Genomic DNA, 18,623 nt, shown 5'->3' with positions numbered 1-18,623 from the left:
TCGCAGCGGCCAGCCCACTGGGGCGAGTGTAAGGACCCTCCTCCTCTGGGAGACCAGCAGGGCATCGTGCTTCTCGTTCAGTGGGGAAAACTGAGGTTCTGAAGAATGGAGCTTGCAGATAATTCCTGCAAGCTGGGATGGAGTTTGGCACTGAGCTAAAAGGTGTTGAGGTGATGCCTGCAGGAGTTACCTGGCCAGTGCCAGGAAGTCAGACCCCACCCTTCCTTGGGCACATAGACAACGTACAATATTTGCTAGGTGCATATGTGCATCACATGTATGTAGACGTATGAATGTATGTATGTATGAATGATGGGGGTGCTTGGACGGCTTCCATCTGCTGGTAAATTAGGTCTTAGTGTGCACATTAAGAGCGTCTTCTAATTGAGCGTTTCCAGTGGTAGCTGCCTAGAATCAAGCCACTGGAAGCTCAGCTATGGAAGGGATGGGTCCTTGAGATTTCTTGCCAGTGCGATGAGCCTTTCTTTAAAAGCCAGCTCAATTCCATTCTTCTGTGTAGCTGTTTCCTTGTTTCTTTCCATTTTGTGGGGTAGGGAGCCTGGCACCATCCACCTGGTGCCCTAAGGTCTCCTGGTAGGCTTCCGCACAGAAGCTTGCCGGCGTGACCCTGTTCTTGGTTAACGACTGACGAAAAGGCTGGGAGAAGTTCGGTTCCCACACCTGGGTCTCTGCAGCTTCCTGGGGAGTCCTCTTCCATTTTCTCTGTCAGTCCCTCGTGAGGGGCTGTGTCCCTGACCGGAAATGGGTGGTCCCCTGGGATCACCCTATCTTCCTGGGCCTGCAGGCCTCCTAGTCTCAGGGCAGGTTCTCCTGTCCCTCCAGGCGGTCATGAGCACCAAACTGATTGTGCTGTGGAAAGCTTGGTCGAAGCCAGTACCGAGGAAGTATGCTGATTCCTTTTCGTGGTAAGTCAGAACTCAGGGAGAAATTTGTTTACTTTCATGATGAATGTCTTTATCCTTGACATGTGGCTTATTTACTCAGCGTCTTTTCAAAATCACACTTTATCCTGAGAAAATCTAGACGCAAGTCTAATCTCTGATCTCTTGGCTCACTCTTTGCAGTGCGGAGTGGGCCCTGCTCCTTCCAGGACGGGCCTGCCTAGGGCTGTCAGTGGGGCCTGGCCCCCCAGGGCCACCGTCCTGGCCACCACCCCGAGGCTGGGAGCGGCCAGCGCTGTTGGCATTCCCCGTTTGCTGAGGACCAAGCTTCCTTCCTCCAGCACCCGTTCCTACTTCCTAAGGAGAAAGCTCAACAGCGAGAATGGGATGAACTGAGCAAATAAATTACAACCAAGTGAATGTAAACCCCTCTCAAAACATTTTCTGATTATTTTGATAACTCTTTGACCTAATTTGGATAACAGTTAGGGAAATTCTGATTTATGCCTGGAATTCAAGTATCGCCCGTAGCTTGATGTGTGTGTTTTAAGTGCTTGATATTTGTCTTTTTAGGAAAGTGCACTCATTCTTAGACGAGACGGTATTTGAAAGACTGTGTTTGGAATGTGCGGAATTACTGTGTAAGACTCAGAAGCTGGGAGCAATGGCAAGCGGCTAGCTTTGTGTGGAAACTGAGCAGCTGGCTGGAGCAGTCTCTGTCCTTGCGGGTGGAGAAGCCTGCGAGGGGGTGCAGAGGGCCTGCCCCAGGGCAGAGCTCTTCTTGAGCGGCCTTGTCCCTGTGATTTTAGTCTCCCTTGCCGTGTAGAAGGGCGCAGGGCCCCAGGCACAGGCCTCTTCTGCGGAGCGCTCCAGGTCTGCCTTGGCTCGGGGCTCCGCCTCCTCGTGAGGAAATGTCATGGAGCTGTGGTTTGACGTTTCCGGTTTGTGGCTAGTTTCTTGTGTGTACAACTCTCTATAGCTGTGCCGAGCCCTTCCGGGAGCAGTTGTAGATTTTTACTGCCTTCAGCACGTCCTCAAGGGTTCAGGGAGTCCTTTCTGTCCACCGTTGTATCCGGGGACCCTGGGCAGCTGCTGAGTGGTGCCATGGGCCCTGGTGCTCCGCTGGGAACTGTTGGTCACTGGTGCTCTTCAGACTCCATCGGCTTCCTCTCGAGGGTCTGTATCAGAGGCCATCTGTCTGGTGTGATAGGGGCGGGTGTGGTATGCTTGTCCATGGTCACGGACTAGAGTAATTATTATAGGTGCAGTGGATGGGAACTTTCTGTGGGCCGGGCACTGCCCTAGACCCTGGACGGTGGTAGGTTCCACTGTCTCCCAGGTGATAGATGGCAACCCCAGAGGTCAAGTAATGTGTCCAGTGCCACAGGAGTGGTAGGTGGTCAGGTGGCACCCCCCATGCAGTGTACAGCTGCCACGGAGACCATGTGGGCACTTACTCTCCCTCTGCACATCTGTGAGCACCAGCCGTGCACAGCCACTGTGCCAGGATGCCCAGGGTGGTGTCCTGAGAGATTACCGGTAGCCCTGCCTTGTCCCCTGTGGCTTAGGGTACCTCCAGTGGTTAGGGCTGGGGGAGATGAACCTAATGACCTGGTGTCCCCTGGGGGAGGCCGCAGCACCTGGGTGTGGGGTGGAGCAGGAGTCCCAGGAGCTGTAGAGGCCAAGGGGGGGGTGCCTTATAGGCACCGTCAGCCCTGGCTAAGTGAAGGAAGAGCCTCTTCCACTTTACAAGCTCACAGTCCCCTTTGGGCTACCTGGAAATGGTGACACTGGGAGGGCCCCAGGGGGCAGATGTGGAATGAGAAGACAGAGGGAAAGAGGGTGGGGTGTGAGCTGTGAGCTGCAATACTTGCCTTTGGGTGTGTGGAAGCCATGATGATTTCTTGGCCAGTGGCTTATAATTTCCCAGAGGGAGCAAAGCTGTGTGTCATGAAATCGTGGACTCTTGCCTCGGGACAGCTGCTCTATAATCGTTAGCCTCCTCTGTCCTCAGCAGCCCTGGCGGCACCTCTGGAACAGGTTGGGTAGCATGGCCAGCACAGGGCCAGGTGCCCCTGGGCAGGTGCGCTGTGAATCTATGCTGCAGGTAGGATGGCCGTGCGGAGGTCATGGAGGGCTGGGTGGGCCAAACCAGTGGCTTGCAGTGCGGGGCAGTGAGGACAGTCAGAATCTCAGTGTGGGCTCCTGGGACTAGGGTCCAGGCTTATGGAGAGTCAGGGGCACGTTTCCTACCTAGCGGCTCTGCTATAGGAGGTAGGCCTGCCTGGAGTGTGGGCTTCCTGCCCTGGGCGCTGTCCTGGGATGCCAGCCGGGGGCTATGGCAGTGTAGTGAGCTCCGGCTGGCCTGGCCCCTTGGCCTTGTGGTTCACCTCTGGTCTCAGCAGTCTTCGCTGGCTGGCAGCCCCTCTGGATGCCATAGCAGCCTCTGTGCAGGCGTAGGGGCCCTGCGTCCCTCTCCCTGTCCTTGGAGGGGGAGCGGGGCAAGGCAGGCCACGCTCCTGCCATACGGTTGGTGTATGAGGGTGGACAGGCAGCTCACTCTGGCCTCATCTCATCCCACCAGGCCCAGGAGGTCAGTACACAGGCCTGATCAGGGCACTGTGCACTCAGCGGCAGCCAACCCATGGCATGGTTCCCACATGCCCGTTCACCCCCAGGACCTAGCAAAATTCTTGAGCTCATGCATAACTTTGAAATGGTCTTTGGAAGTTCCAAGAAGCCCGTTGTCTCTGACACTTGTTTGGGATGCTGCAGAGCTGGCCGACCTTGAGCCTGCGCCCAGCCTGGTGATTTTGTCTTTGTGGGGTGCCTGTGTTGGTGCCGGCGCTGTGGCCTAGTGGGCGTTGGCATCACCTTGCGTACCTGCTCTGTCCTTTGTGCCCCAAGGCTCTATGGAGCAGAGGAGTCTGGGCAAAGGGAGGGCCTGGGTCCCTGCCCCACCCCACCTCCCCCCGGGAGAGCTCTTCACCTGCCCCACAGGCAGTGTTCAGAAAGCCCCGAGGGGCGGTACCGGGAGGCCACCAGCAGTGGGGTCCCCACTGGCAGTGTTCAGAAAGCGCCGAGGGGCGGTACCGGGAGGCCACCAGCAGTGGGGTCCCCACTGGCAGTGTTCAGAAAGCGCCGAGGGGCGGTACCGGGAGGCCACCAGCAGTGGGGTCCCCACTGGCAGTGTTCAGAAAGCGCCAAGGGGTGGTACCGGGAGGCCACCAGCAGTGGGGTTTTTCTTTGATTTTGGAAGTGCTGTTTCTGAGTGGGAGGCCTTGGCTTCACTGGAGGAGCGATTTGTTTTGAAACCACACCCATTGCTGGGCTAAGATTGACTTCCTGATATGAAAGTCTGTGGCGGTGTTTGCTGAGAAGTCACACGTTTGAAGGGAAGGGTTTTATGACTTCATCTGTGGCGCCTCTGGAGCACTGTCAGAGGCTGTGATTTTTCCTGAGTGTGCCGGACCCATCCTGGGGTGGGCACACATGTGGGAGCCCTGCTTGTCACCTGGGGGTTAGGGTGACCCGGAGCAGCAAGCTCTCCCCTGGGGCGGGTTCAGGGTGGCTCAAGGGAGGTGGGAGAGCCCCAGGGCTGGCCCCTGGCTCTTTGCCCCCCATCCGCCGCTCTCCAGCCCCTGTCAGGCCCTGCCCGCTTCAGCCCGCATTGGGCCTGCCCTGCTGTGCAGGGGGAGGGGCAGGAGGGTCCATCCTCAGGGCTCTCTGAGCTGGGCAGTTCTGAGAGGCAGCTTCCCGCTCGTGGTAAAAAGAAAGCCCAGTGCCACGCCTCCAGCAGCATATGGGGGCCTTCAGGTCCCTGGAACACCGAGGAGGAGGGAAGGGGCAGGATCCTCTGACAGGGCAGCAATGGGGCTGGGTGTCCCTGCACAGTGTTTACACCCTGGGACCTGCTGCAAGGCATGGCTTTCAGGAGAGCCTCCCCCAAGAAACACTAAGGACAGGACGGGGCTTCCAGAGACCTTGGCTTCCACCCAGGAAGGCTGATCTGTTCTCTGACTGTTGCATCAGCTTCCTCACCCTCTGCAGGTTTCAGGGTACGAGCCCTAGGGAGCATCATTCAGAGAGCCCTGTTGGCCTCTTAGGATCAGGAGGGCCTCGGCTCACCCGGGCCATCTCCCTCTGGTCGCATGTGGTTGGCCGTCCTGTCAGGGCCGTGGGCAGCCACACTTCTTTTTCCAAGATAAACCGCTGCATCTGCCCGGCGACCTTCATGCGTAGTCTTACATTAGCACATTCTTAACAGACATTTAAAAACCAACCAAACAAAATCCAGTTTCCTGCCCCCACGCTCTCTCGCTCTTTTGCCACACTCACAAATGTGAGCTGCATTTGGAAATGCCTGTGCTTCCATTTGCAAACCAAAGCTGAATGGAACCTGGCAGGCGCATCTGCTCCCCCGCGGTGGAGGCTGGGGCGGCCCCAGCGGAAAGAGGTGAACCCTGTGCCTGCTGGGAGTCCCCGAGCAGCAGTAACCCCGGTGTCTGGGATGGCCTTTGGGGTGTGACCTTAGGCTGAGGCCAGAGCCCGCCTCCCCGCAAGCTCCCCGTCTGGCCTGGGGAAGTCAGCCCCCTCCTTTCCAGGGCTGCTTCTTTCCCCGTTTGTTTTCAGTCATTGAGCCCCCGCGCGGGGACGACCCCCACCCCGAAGGTCCTGTGTGCCCTGAGTAAGCTGCTGGCTCTCGGAGGTGCCCACGTAACCTTCCTTTCGGATCTGATGGGAGCCGTGGCCAGACGGGGCTCTGCCCTCACAGAGCTTCCCCTCTGCAGAGAAGGGGCAGAGTGGTGTCACAGGGCAGCCAGCTTAGATGGAGCAGCAGGAGGGAAGGCTCAGCTGAGTCAGACGGCTGGGACCAGGCCGGGGGCTTGCTCTGCATGCCAGGACAGCAGCATTGGGCTCTGTCCCCCGTCGGTGCCCCTGTGTCTCGCAGGAACCCTTTCAGGTGTGGTTAACACCTCCAACTTGGAGGCCTTGCCTGACTGTCCTGACCCTGTTTATTCTCCTCTCCCATGTCCTTCTAGAACATACTCTCAGGCAAGACGTGAAGATGCTGCCGTGTGTAGAGCCTGACTTCCCTGCCCTTGCCCCTGTCCTTGACAGCAGCTCTCTGTGGGCCTAGCGATACCCCTTGGGCGTCAGTGCCAAGAGCTGCCCTGGCTGGGGGCTCCTGGTGGTGCAGAGGTGGACGCCTCCACACCTGTGCACGGAGGCCCATGGGGCGGCTCCGAGGGGGAAGCTGTTCACCTGCTGCCTGATGTGAAGAGAAGGGGCACTTGCCAGGTAGGGGACTGGGGGGGGTCCTCAGAGCGGGCTTCAGGGCGGCTGACACGCAAGGGGCTGGGCTGGGCGGGGGCCCTCAGGGCGGGCTTCAGGGCGACTGATGTGCAGTTGCAGTGGCCGGTGCCCTTGGACTGGGTCTGACCTCTGGGGCAGAGGCTAGGGTGCGACACAGCAAACATGAAGGAGGGTAGCATTTTCATGTCTTCTAGCAGTGATTGCAGTGGCATGTATGTGCCTTTGTCACCGCCGTAGCGGGTGCGGGGATCTTCTCTTGGCCCCGAGTGTTTGGGGCAGGGTCCCCATCCTTCATTCTCTCCCGTCTTCATCAGCGTAATGGGCCCTCCCTGGGGCTCGCCTTCCCCGGGTTTCACGCACAGATCTTTCGTGAAGCACAGAAGCTTCCAGGCTGTCTCAGTGGTGCCCTGACTTTCCAGTGAGGGATCCACTCCTTAGATCTTCACGCTGTCCTGCTCACCAGGGCACCAGCTTTTCCAAGGACTGCTCGGTGGATTCCAGAACTGTCCCTCTGTGTCCTTAGTGCCTGAGCACAGGCCTCCTCGCCCGTGTTCTTGGGCTGTGAATGTGGCCCACAGAGCGCCCTCTGCCTATGGCACCTTCAGCCGTGTGCACCCTTGGGGGTGTCCTGCTTGTGGTGCCTGCCCATCCCTGTGCTGGCCCAGGTCTCACTGGCCACACTCTTGCCCAGAAAATGAAGCCACACTCCTGCACAGAAAATGAGGCCAGGCCGAGGATGGGGACATTTGGCCAAAAGTGTCAGAGCCAGGCTCTGGCCCCTCAGAGTAGAGATCAGTCTTGCCTAATGGCATTACCTTATCTTGGACCTGGGCAAACAAGGCAAGGGTGATTTGAGAAGATCCTCATCTGTTTCTAATTAAATTTCTATCTCTGCTTTCACAAAAGCTTCTCTTTTGTCTCTTCCTCCTAATTATTTTTAAAATCTCAAGGAAAATACATCCCTTCCACTTACAATTCCGCAGAGAACCAAATTGCTACTCTGTTTCTAAAGTGTGTTATTGTGGTCTCTGATACTAAGCCAGGGTTTCTGTAATCCCACTAAAATTTTATCTCACATCACAGAAATTTAGGATTCCCCCAAGGAGACACCACAGGAGGAAATACTAGCTTCTAAAAAGCCACGTGGATACCCCGTCTTGGGTCTCAGTGGACCATGGCTCCTCCTTGGGCCTTGGGGTGAGCGCGGCCCGGCGTCACTGCAGGCGGTGCTGGCGTGGTTGGGAGGGTCCCTCAGGGCTTTCCCCTGGAGTGACAAGGGGGCAGATGCCACCCTGCTGACTCCCACCGAGGGCCTCTGTGTCTGAGGCCTTCAGGGGAAGAGGCCAACCGGTAGGGGCCCGGGGCTCACAAAGGCAGTGCTTTCATGGCGCCTGGCAACCCGAGGACCCTCCAACATAGGCTTTTCCAGACTCCTCAGTCGCCCTGGGCAGTTGGCAGCAGAACCTGCTGGCCGGGCTGGGTGGAGGGTGTCCCTGCTGGGGCTTCTGCCACTGTTAAGGAGCAAGGGAGGATTCTGGTGTGGTTTCAGTTGGAAACTTTGCCTTCTAAGAGTGGACCAGCCCACTGCTGCACCTTCCTCCCTGTGGGCCTGGGCCACCGTCTCACCAGGCACTCTTAGGACGCTGACTTCTGCTTTTCTTCAGCAGGGAGACCCCTTGCCCAGCCTGTGTCTAGCCCGTGGGTTGTGGCGGAGCCAGAAGGCTCCCGCTCTGTGGCCCCGAGTCTCCAGCGTAGGAAGTCTGCATGCTGGCTAGCAGGCTAGTAAGGTGCCTGTTCTTGGCAATAGTTGAAACGTGTTTCATCATGTCCTAGGATGCCCCATGGACGCACCTAACAGGGTCCCCCGGGCCTGCCCGCCTCCCAGAGCCCAGGCCTGCCACGGTGTGCTTCCGTCTGTGCAGAGCCCGGCTGGCTGTGGCCACGCGCCATCTCAGCAGCCGGCAACTGCTGGGGTGGGGTTCTGGACTTGGCGCCTTCTGTAGGCCCTCGTTAGTCTCGTTTCCAGCATGTTACCTGGGTTCATGTACGCTCTGCTGGATTTAGTTCCTAAAGTGCATTTAGGCCTCGGCAGTAACTGTCTCACCTGCACGTTCTCGCTTTTCTGTTTGCCTTTACAGCGTGGGCCAGCTGGGCTCAGTCTCATCTTTAGCACCACCCCGACCACTCCTGCCTCAGGAGGCTGAGGCTTCAACCCAGCCCGGGCAATGTAGCAGGATCCTGTCTCTACAAAAACAAACAGAACATCCAGAATGTCCACCTGAAACCTTAGTGCCGCATTGAATTTAGGTGTGTGTACCTGCAGGGAGCGGAGACTGCCGCTCCAGCTGCTCCCAGGCTGGCTTCTGTCTCGACCCCAGTGCCCTGGCCTCGTCATCTTCCATGTAGGAAGCTGGGCTTTCTTGGTGGCCGCTGACAGGATAGGCTTCCATGCCTCCTTCTCAGGCTCAAGGTGTGAGTCACCAGCCCAGCAAAGACAGAGCCATTTGCACGATGCCGTGTGAGCCGCCTTCCTGCCCTCCATGGGAAAGGGAGGCAGCGCTCCGGCCCCAGGTGGAAGGCGTGCCCTGGGGGAGGCTGGGCGTGAGAACACTATGGCAGGAGGACCTCACTTGCAACCTTGCAGGCTGCAGGAGCAGAGCTGGAGGCCACAGGCCACACAGCAGAGCCACGGAGAAGTGGTCCTCCCAGGAGGGAGCAGCCTGATAGGCATTTGATAGAGACACTCGGGGCCACAGTGTTGGGATTACTGGAGGGAAGAGAGATGAGGCCAATAGGCCGGTTTAGGGCATTCTATACCACGACGAAGGATGATAGAAACTGAGCATGTTTATTGGACAACAAGCAGACCCTGCTGCAGACCCATTATTTGTACCTCTTGGTTAATACTCATATCAGCACCCTGAGATCCAAGTGTTGTCCTCCCCATTTTATGATGAAGAAACTGGGACGTATAAAACTTGCCTAAGATCTGACAACTAGTGAGTGAGGGAGTCTGGTTAGAATTGCACGTCTGGCTTCAGAGTCCACGGTCTTACCCACCATGCGATGCTGCTGCATGAGCGTCTGTGTGGGCACGTGTGCAAGAGAGCTGTCACAGGGCACCCGCAGACAGTCTGGACACGCGGTCCGCAGAGGGGCTTCCGTTGGATGGGAACCCCAACCTCTGTCTTTCAGCTGAAGTTCACCAAAATGAATTGCTCAGCTTCCAGAGGTGGCGGCCTGGCATGGAGTTAGGAAATCAGTCAAAGCGTTGGGGGTGGAAGGCGAGGGAGTGGTGTCATTTGGCTCCTTGAGTCTTCAGCCTTCCTTCCTGGGCTCTGACATGAGCTTCACCCTTAGATCCAGTTCTCCTTAGCTGGCTGTCAGCTGCCCTCTGAGTGACTCTGACAAAGGACGGCTCACTGTGTCACTTCTCTCTTCCTCTCCTGCCCCCACAAGGCCGTATTGCCCACTTGCAGGCTGTGATCTAGGGACCGGGGCTCACGCCGTCCCACAGGCTCTGGGCTGAGGAGAAACTCCTTTTTTCTTTAACATTGTCAGCGGAGATCTTTTCTCTTCATTAGTCTTTTTAAACAACCAGGTTTTGGTTTTGTCACTTCTGTCTGTATGTCTTTTCTGTTTCAGTAAGTTCTGTTCTTTATTACTTCCTTTCACTTTTATAAGTTTAATTTCTGTTCATTTCTAAGCCTTTGACATGGAACCCGAATATGAGGATTTTAAAAGCATTTTCCTCTATTCATGGCTTTTGCTGCTTTGCAGAAAATTTAATGTGTGCTATTACCCAGTTGCCCTTTGGCATATAGGTAATTTATAAGTGTTTTTTTTGGTGGTTTTTGTTTTCTTGTTGTTTTGTTTTCGAGACAAGGTCTTGCTCTGTCACTCAGGCTGGAGTGCAGTGGTGTGATCTCAGCTCACTGCAGCCTCCGCCTTCCAGGCTCAGGCAATCCTCCCACCTCAGCCACCTGAGTTGCTGTGACCACAGTTCCACCACGCCCGGCTAATTTTTTGTATTCTTGGTAGAAACAGGGTTTCACCTTGTTGCCCAGGCTGGCCTTCAACTCCTGAGCTCAAGTGATCCGCCCCCCTCAGCCTCCCAAAGTGTTGGGGGTTACAGGCGTGAGCCACTGCGCCTGGCCAAGTGTATTTTAAGGTTTTCCTAGTTCTTTTTTGTTATTGATTTTTAGTTTAGTTGCCTTATATTCAAAAAATGGGGTGATATGCTGTCAAAGTCAAGAATCAGTACCTTTATTAAAGTCTACTTTGTCTGACATTAATATTGCTATGCCAACTTTCCTTTGGTTGTTATATGCAAGGTACATATTTTTCCAAATGTTTTATTTTCATACTTTGCATAGCTGTATGTTTTAGATATTTCCTTGTGAATAGCACGTGTGTGGGAATTTTTTTAGTTTACATTCTTCTGTGCATTCTGGCCGTCTTTGCTTCAGAGTAGAGCCTTCAGTTTGTTTACACAGAACGTGGTGGCCTAGAATGTCGGTGTGCCCGTCTGCCATTTCACTGTGCCTTTACTCCTTTGTCCTGTCTCTTCTGTGGCCTTGTTTTGCATACTATATTATTTGTCAATATTCGTTTCCATATATCCACACGTGTAAACCCTTTTCATTGTTCTTTCTATGGGTGTTCATTTTCATCTTCCCTCTGAGATCAGTTGTGAGAACGTTTTCTGGTGTCAGATGATCAGTTTTTGTTGGAAAATGACTCTTTGAAAATGCCTGTGCTGGTTAGAGGATTCTAGTTGGACAGCGACCATCTTCTAGTACTTTTAAGCAGTCCTTCTGCACCGTGACAGATATTATTGTTTTCTGGTTTACGTGTTTCCGTTGAGAAATCACCAATCATCCTCACCGCTCTTCTTTGTAGGTGATCCCCCTTCCCCTCCACAGCCGTGTTTGTTTTCAGCAATTTTACCTACTGTCTTTTAGCCATTTGGGGTAGTTCTTGGCCGGGGTCCTTTCAGACGTGCTTTTGACCCGTTCAGTGTCTCCTTTCCTGTGTCTGCCTGCACATTCTGTCTCGGTGCCTTCTGTTTCTCCAACTTCCTGCCCTTGACTTTTGAGATCATCCTGGAAATTTCCTTCTGGTCCACCTTCCTACTCACAAATTCACTGTAACTGTGTCTAATCTGTTAGATGATGGAGTCCTTCATTTCACTTTTTGCATTTTTCAGCTCTAGAAATTCTCTTTTCAAGTTTCCAATTCATCTTCTTAAACATAGAAATCATCATTTCTTTAAAATATATATCTAAAACTACCACAGGATCTTAAATTGCATTCGCCTCTTTTATCGTCACTAGAACACTATTGCGATTCCTCCTTCGAAGCTATTGTTTATGGGTCATGGTATACAGCAAATAAGTAACAAAGTCTCTTTCTCTTTAATTCTATTATCTGGAGCACCTGAGGGTCTTTTTTCTATTGTTCGTTGTTTCTGTTGGTTTTTTTCTCGTTGGGTTTTCTTTTCCTCTACCTGATATGTGAATGTGTGAGTGTGTGTGTTGGAGATATTATTTGCAAAATCTGTTGAGACTATTTGAGGCCTAGAATGATGACATCTTCCTCCTTAGTAGACTGAAGTTTGTTTCTGCCTGGTGCTCGGGGCCCCTAGCAATGAGTCATCACTTCAGTTCAGTTTCAAGGATTGCAGAGTCATTAGAAGCAGAGCTGCAGTTGTTGAGGGTCCATTTATTGTGGAGTCTCTTCTTTCCCTAGGAGGTGCTTCCAGATCCCAACCCACATTTCCCTCCGTCTCTCCCGCCCTTCAGTCCCTGGAGTTCTACTCCTAAACCTAGTATCTGCAAGAGGTGGTGTCAAAAGTACTAAAGATTCTTAGATGGCTGTGGGCTCTGCAAATACCAACAGGGGAAAATCAGCCCCAAATGCCATCCTCACCCCCTGGCCTTTGTCTGGTCCTATAATTCTTCACTGTTTTTTTATCTTAGTAATGTCATCAAGAAGATGTGTTTATATTTGTCCAGATTTTGTGATCTTTCTCTCTGCTACGATTGGACCACATGGCCTATTTCACCTTTTTTTTTCTTTTTGCACTTGCATTTTTTGAAGCAGTCATGTTTATTAAATATCGATATTCAGAGATTTTTGTCAAAACCAAAATTCTTCTATAAGCTGATTAGCAGTATATATAAAAGATTAGGCAATCTGAAATGAAATTAATAACTAAGTTAATTATTAAAGGTGTTATATGAGTGCTTATTCTGTTATTTACCCAGAGTTATTTGTCTACATGGATATTTTAGAGTTTTAACAGCAAGTTTATGTGAGAGTAGGTGCTTCTGTTGAGGGACATCTGAAAATACCCGGGTTCTTCTCTCTTCGTAGGCTATCCCACGCGGATTCTTGGTCTAGTGGATCCAATTGGCAGTATATCTGCAGTCCACACAAATGGAATGGTAAAATTAGTATATTAGCATGTTGAGGTCAAACTGTTTCCAGGTACTCTTGCTTGGGTAGAGATTTGGAAGTTGACTACATTTGAAATCTGAAGAGTGACAGGTCAGTGTTTCTCCACATTATCTGTTTTCCCATAGGCAGCTTGATTTATTCATCCAGTCTTCCACCCATCCAGTCTCTACTGCTGCTGAACTAGTCATTGCTTCAGGGTCGTGGACACAGAACCCGACAAGGTTCTGCCCCTCTTTGGACCTCTCCATCTGGTGGCAGACACAGAACAGTATCAGTGGAGCGATCTGAGGAAGCCAGTGTTGGCAGGGAGCCTTCTAGATGGCCAACATCTTCTATGAAAGGAGGAGGATGCAGCTGGGCTGAGGTCCTGGCCTTGTGGGAGGGGCTGGAACCCGCCTTGGCGCTGGGTCTGTGCTCTGGGTGGCAGCCTGGCCCCAACCAGCCAGTCCTTCCCCACATGTGTTGTTCTGAGTCTCTTTCTCCTGCAACGAAATTCATAGAAAAAGCAATCCTAATTTTCTCCTTAGTCAAAACTATTAAAAAAGAAAAATCCCACAAATAAAGCCAAACCTCAGCAGAAGTAAATTCGGGAATTCATTCTTGGATTTGTTTCTCTCCTGCCTTAAAAGAGAAAGAAGCCTTCTAGTAGGAGCCCCACTGAACTTGTTTGCTTTCTGTTTTCTTCCGTGAACTGCTTTCTGTGGCTCTGCCTCTCGGAGAATCTGTTTCAAACTCTGAAACGCAGCTGGAACACACTTGAGATGTTCCACACAGACTACAAAGTGATGGCATGGACTGTGCAGAACAGATGCTGTTTGCATTAAAATAAAAGACAAACATAATATTTGCATTAATCGAGAACCTTTGCAGGAGTATTTGCATAGAGTGGTTTATCCTTTTCCAAGAGCTGGTTACTCCTAACTACTCTCTGAGTGTAGAAAGGATAAGCAATCTTTTGCTGATTATTTCTCACAAAGAGTTGCTTTTGCCCAAGTGTGTAGCTGTTTCCAAAGACGGGCTCTCCGCCATGCAAATGTGATGTTGAGTGCAGCACAGGAAGAATAGCCCATGTGCATGGCAGTGATTGCTGTCAGTCATGCTCTTGGGAGCTTTTTGTGTTTCAGAGTAGGATTGCTGAGCTCGTACCCTGCTTTTAGTGGTACTGAACTTTGTTTCAGCAGAGTTGTGCAGAGTTACTCACACTAGGCCATATTTCAGTGGCCTCCTCTTCCTCCTTATAACGAGAAGAAGCCAAGGCCATGGCATGTTGGTGTGTCGAGTGCTTTGGTGCCTGTAGGTACAATTTCAGGAACTCAATTCTTATTTCGTTAATGAAGGCTGTGTAAGAATAAAGACAAAGGAATCAGAGAAGAGAAAAAATGACGGTCTCTCAAAGAGAAGTAGAGCCCAGAAATGCATGTCATAAACCCTGCATAATTGGCTCTGAGTTTCCTAGCTGTCAGAGTAAAAAAGGAAGCCCTGTAATTTTAAGGTTTATGTTGTTCTTAAGAGGAAACCAACCAGGTGTGTTTTAAACAGTGACTTTGAAGCACACACACACACACACACACACACACACACAGAGTGAGAAAACAAGATTACACATAGTCTTGGTATCTAAGTGAAACTTTGTATTAATTGAATATTCAGTAGTTATTAATGTGTACTTACATGATTTACTAGTGTTTTTGGTGCCTTACCATTGCTTCTGTCATCTTAGTCTTTCACTTGGGATATGATTTTCTTCTTTCTGGAATAATCCCTTGTTAGTTCAGCAATGGTTTCTGAATGGTAAGTACTCACATTTTGTTTATCTGAAAATGCTTTTGTTTTCCCTTTTACTCGAATGATAGTTCAGATGGGTGTAGAATTACAGGTTGCTGTATCTTTCAGCGGTTTGAAGACATTTCATTATCTTTTGGCTATTTTTGTTGCTGTTGAAACATTAACTCTCAATCCACTGTTCTTAGATCATCTAACTTCCCTACCTTGGTGCTTTTAAGATCTTTTTCCATGTTTAGTGTTTAAATGTTTTATTGCACTGTGTCTAGATGTCGATTCACACTTATTTATCCTAATTGAGACTTAGCATGCTTTTTAAATCTAAGGACTCTTACGTCTGAATTCTGGAATATTCTCATTTATTATCTGTTTTAATACTGCATTTGTACGTTTCTTCCATTCTTTAGGAACTCATACTAGGTCTGTATTGGACCATCTTATTCTTTTATCCCTGCCTCCCTCCTTTATCTATTCCTCTCTTTGTGCTGCATTCTGGTGAGTTATCTAGATCTAGTTTTATCTTTATATCTAATTTGCTATTTTTTCTTTAGATCTAATCTGTTCTTCTCAATTATAGAAAATTCATTTTATTCTTTTTAAAAACTTCTCATCTCCCATTTCCAGGTTTTTTTCCTTCATCAGTTTCTTTTCTTCATTTAACTTTTGTGTGTGTGTGTGTGCAGCTTGTTGTCTTTTCCGCATTGTTTTAATATTTGTGGACATTTTGGAGTCATTTGTCGGTTTTGTTGTTCTTGCTGATTCCCACATGGTGGGTTGTCTCCATCTATCATTCCTGATGTTCAGTTTGCATGGTGAACTCTTCAGCAGGGTACTTGCCTCCCTCCCTCCCTCGCGTCCTTCTTTGTGTGTTTTGTGCGCTGTGAATTGTGGGGATAGCCCTAAGGAGCTATTTTTCTTTGTCTTCTTGGGGCGACAGGGTTTCCCAGGTTCTAGACTAGTTTTGCCCTTATTTCTAGACTTGAGATTCCAGAACTACTCAAAGAATATGAATCTGGAGGCCACATCCACAGGGACCCAGGTTTAGGGTTTTAGATTCTCACCAACGCCTCTTCCCAGCAACCCTCTATTGCTTCCCTGGCCTGGTGGATGGAGTTTTCCAGTTCTCTTTTCATAGACCAGACGGCCGTCCAAGAGTTCTGTCCGGACACAGGTCTCATTTCCAGTTCTGTGTCCAAGCCAGGCTCACGGCCACCTCTCCTGCCCACCCGGAGATGCAGCCCCCCACCGGGTCCCTGGTGCCTGTCTCCAGTTCTGATGACTCTTGGGCCCCAGGAACAGGCAGCTGGGCCTTAGTGCACCTGCTCGGAGCGCCTTTTGCTTTCTTTCCTTTCTGGTAATTGGGGTCTTCTCTTGAGCTCAACTCTGCCTATAATGTTAGGGTGAGATTTTATTCTATCTTCATAACTGTGTCTCTGTTCTTACAATGGGAAGTGAGGGATCCTCATCGAATCAGTGCAGTAAGGTTTGGGAACCTAAAGCTCTGGTTAACGTGCTGTGTTCTGTAGCTCTGTGTTGTGGACATGAGGAGGCTCTGTGTTTTTCCAAGTGTAAAACTGGCTTTTACTACAGGCGCGTGTTAATTCAGAGTGTCAAAGCAAGGCGTGCACATTCAGCCACCGCTGTTCTCCAGTTCCTCTTTTCGTGTAATTGAGTTAAAAGGCATGCCCTTCTTTCTAGTTGTCTGAATATTAAACATGACATCAGTCATAATAGCATCCAGGGGTGTTCATTTTAATTCAAGATTGCCTTCATGCCCAAGTGTGGGACTTTATGGGTATAAAACCAAAGCAATTTGCTTTAGATTAAGAAAGCTGCATCTCTGTTTTGTTTTGATATAATTTCTATGTTTTCTTTGCCGTATAATTCTGATTTTTACCACACTAACATAGTGGTATAAGATTTATCATCTGAGTTGCACGTTGAGTGATAGGAAGTGAATTTGTTTCCAGGACTCTAATATCTCAGGAGAAGATGAAAATATGTCGTGAACTTAATGCCGCGTATGAAGTGTGATGGGAATGTGTGTTGTGCCTCTGCTCTGCCGGGCACACTGCCAGCTGCACAGGAAGCTTGCTGGGAAGCGTGCGGTGCGGGCGGCCGTGGCCAGTGGGCTCTCCATGGCAAAACCGGCGGCCGGCAGAGCGCAGGTGGTGTGTTCCTGGCGGAGAACAGTCTGGGTCCTAAGGGTGTGCGTGTCCGGGAGGGAGGAGAGGAATGATCGGATTTCTACTTCTTCAAAATTCAAAAATAACTTTATTAAACAGAAGATAAGAGATTATATTTTAAAATTTTGGATAGCTCTGTTCTTAGAACTACAAAGCATTTGAAAACTTGGAAAATTGTTTAAGAAAACATTTTAACCTACTGACTGGTAAGTCGACTGCCCTCTGGTTTGGCACAGTGTTGTCTTTTGGCAGAGAAGCAAGGGGAGGAGGTGGCGGGCACAGACCCATCTTCCCATCCTCAAGAAGGAACTTCTGTGGGACATGAGAGCTCTTGGAGGCAATGGCTTCCTTTTTGTCCTGCTCTTTCCCTTGTGTCTTTTGATTTTTCTCTTTAACTTTCTGCTAAAACCTGAGAAATGCTCTTGGCCAACCTGCTGATGGAGGGGAAAGTCAGAGGACTTGCTCCCACAACGTGAGCTGTGTTTGTGGCGACGTGGGCTGTGTCCGTGGCAGGGTGGGCCCTGTCTGTGGCAGGGTGGGCCATGTCTGTGGCATAGGCTATGTCTGTGGCACTGCGGCTTGCGGGTGCATTTATGGGTGCTTAGTCCAGTCCTCTCAGTCCTGTCACCCATTTGATGGCTGTAGACAGTGAGGCCCACACTGGTCGGCTGGCTCATGGGGCGCCACAGGCTCCGGGCAGTGGATCCCGGCTGTGATGCCAGGCAATCCTGCTCCCACACTCCTGGCCAGAATCCTGGAGCCACCATGACAAACGTCATGTGGAAACCACAAGCTGGAAAGTCTGGAAGGGGCAGAAATCCACATCCTGTCGGTGACATTAGCACAGTGAACATCCAACAGCAAGTTGCTTCTCCTGGTGGTAGCTCTATTTTTAGAAGATTAAAATAGAAGGCAATACAAAGAAATCACTGTATATTTAGAAACTGGAGTTTCTGTTGTGTGAAAGGGAATGATGATAAGATTAAGTCAGTCTTGGTATAGGGGAAGTTGTGATGTGCAGAGTGTGTTCATACTGGGCATAACAGAAATGTAATAGTGATTTCTGCAGATGGTACACCTGCTTCTTCGAGGATCCAGAAAAGCTGGTTTTGTTGGAGGGAGGGGTGTGCTAGAGTACTATTGAATTAAATAATAATGATGTGATTATCTTGAATGTACATTTATACCGTTCAGTAATGAGCCTTGCGCAGTGGGAGAGCATGTCCTAGAATACACCGAAGTAGATTGCAGCATCTCAAGCAGGAGCTAGGACTGCAGGCACTGTGTGGTTACAGCCAGGGTCAGTGCCTGGAGAATGGAAATCTTTTTATTTTTGTTTTTATTTTTTATTTTTATTTTTGGAGGCAGTTCTTGCTCTGTCACCCAGGCTGTAGTGCAGTGGTGTGATCTTGCTCAAGAGATCCTCATTCCTCAGCCTCCCGAATAGCTGGGGGGCTACAGTCGCGCCACCATACCCGGCTGATTTTCTTGTATTGTTGGTAGGGACAGGGTCTCATTACGTTACTGAGGCTGGTCTTGAATCCTGACCTCAAGCAATATTCCCACCTCATTCTTCCCAAAGTGTTGGGATTACAGGCGTGAGCCACTGCACCTGGCTGGGAATGGAATCTTTACCCATATCACCTGCAACGCTAGTGCTGTGGCATTTGTGTGTCTCCCCCACCTTCACTTTTCAGAAATAAAATTGTGTTTGAAAACATTTAGGAAATAGATATTAAAATAAAACTACGTGCTGTATATTATTAGGTAGTACCAAAATTAAGGAGAATAAAACTTCTTGAAATCTTTTAAAACTGAGGACATGGAAACCACTCATGTGGAAAGGCCCTTTCCACCCCATGTCATTGTCTAAGGGAGCTGACGGCGCCCACAGGGCCGGGTGCCAGCTGACGAGTCTCTTTCCAGATGTGCTGGCTGCACCTGTAAGTTGATGCAGGTCTCGAGGTGAACTAGG

General features: G+C 50.6%; 1 protein-coding gene across 24 annotated transcripts in view; it reads left to right on the top strand.

Annotated features, from left to right (window-relative positions):
- HDAC4 (histone deacetylase 4) overlaps positions 1 to 18,623 on the top strand; it is a 352,120-nt gene that overhangs the window by 130,289 nt on the left and 203,208 nt on the right. For 4 of the 24 annotated variants that reach the window (XM_074010658.1, XM_045368058.2, XM_074010664.1 and 1 more), the window contains exon 1: positions 1,905 to 2,078. The exons of the other annotated variants lie outside the window; for them this stretch is intronic. The gene's annotated coding sequence lies outside the window, so the exon portion shown is untranslated. Of the gene's footprint in view, positions 1 to 1,904; positions 2,079 to 18,623 lie in introns of those variants that run through there. 24 annotated transcript variants of the gene reach the window in all.

Source organism: Macaca fascicularis, chromosome 12, assembly GCF_037993035.2.
Source record: "Macaca fascicularis isolate 582-1 chromosome 12, T2T-MFA8v1.1".
Taxonomy (NCBI): Eukaryota; Metazoa; Chordata; class Mammalia; order Primates; family Cercopithecidae; genus Macaca; species Macaca fascicularis.
This window is presented reverse-complemented; position numbering and strand designations above follow the sequence as displayed.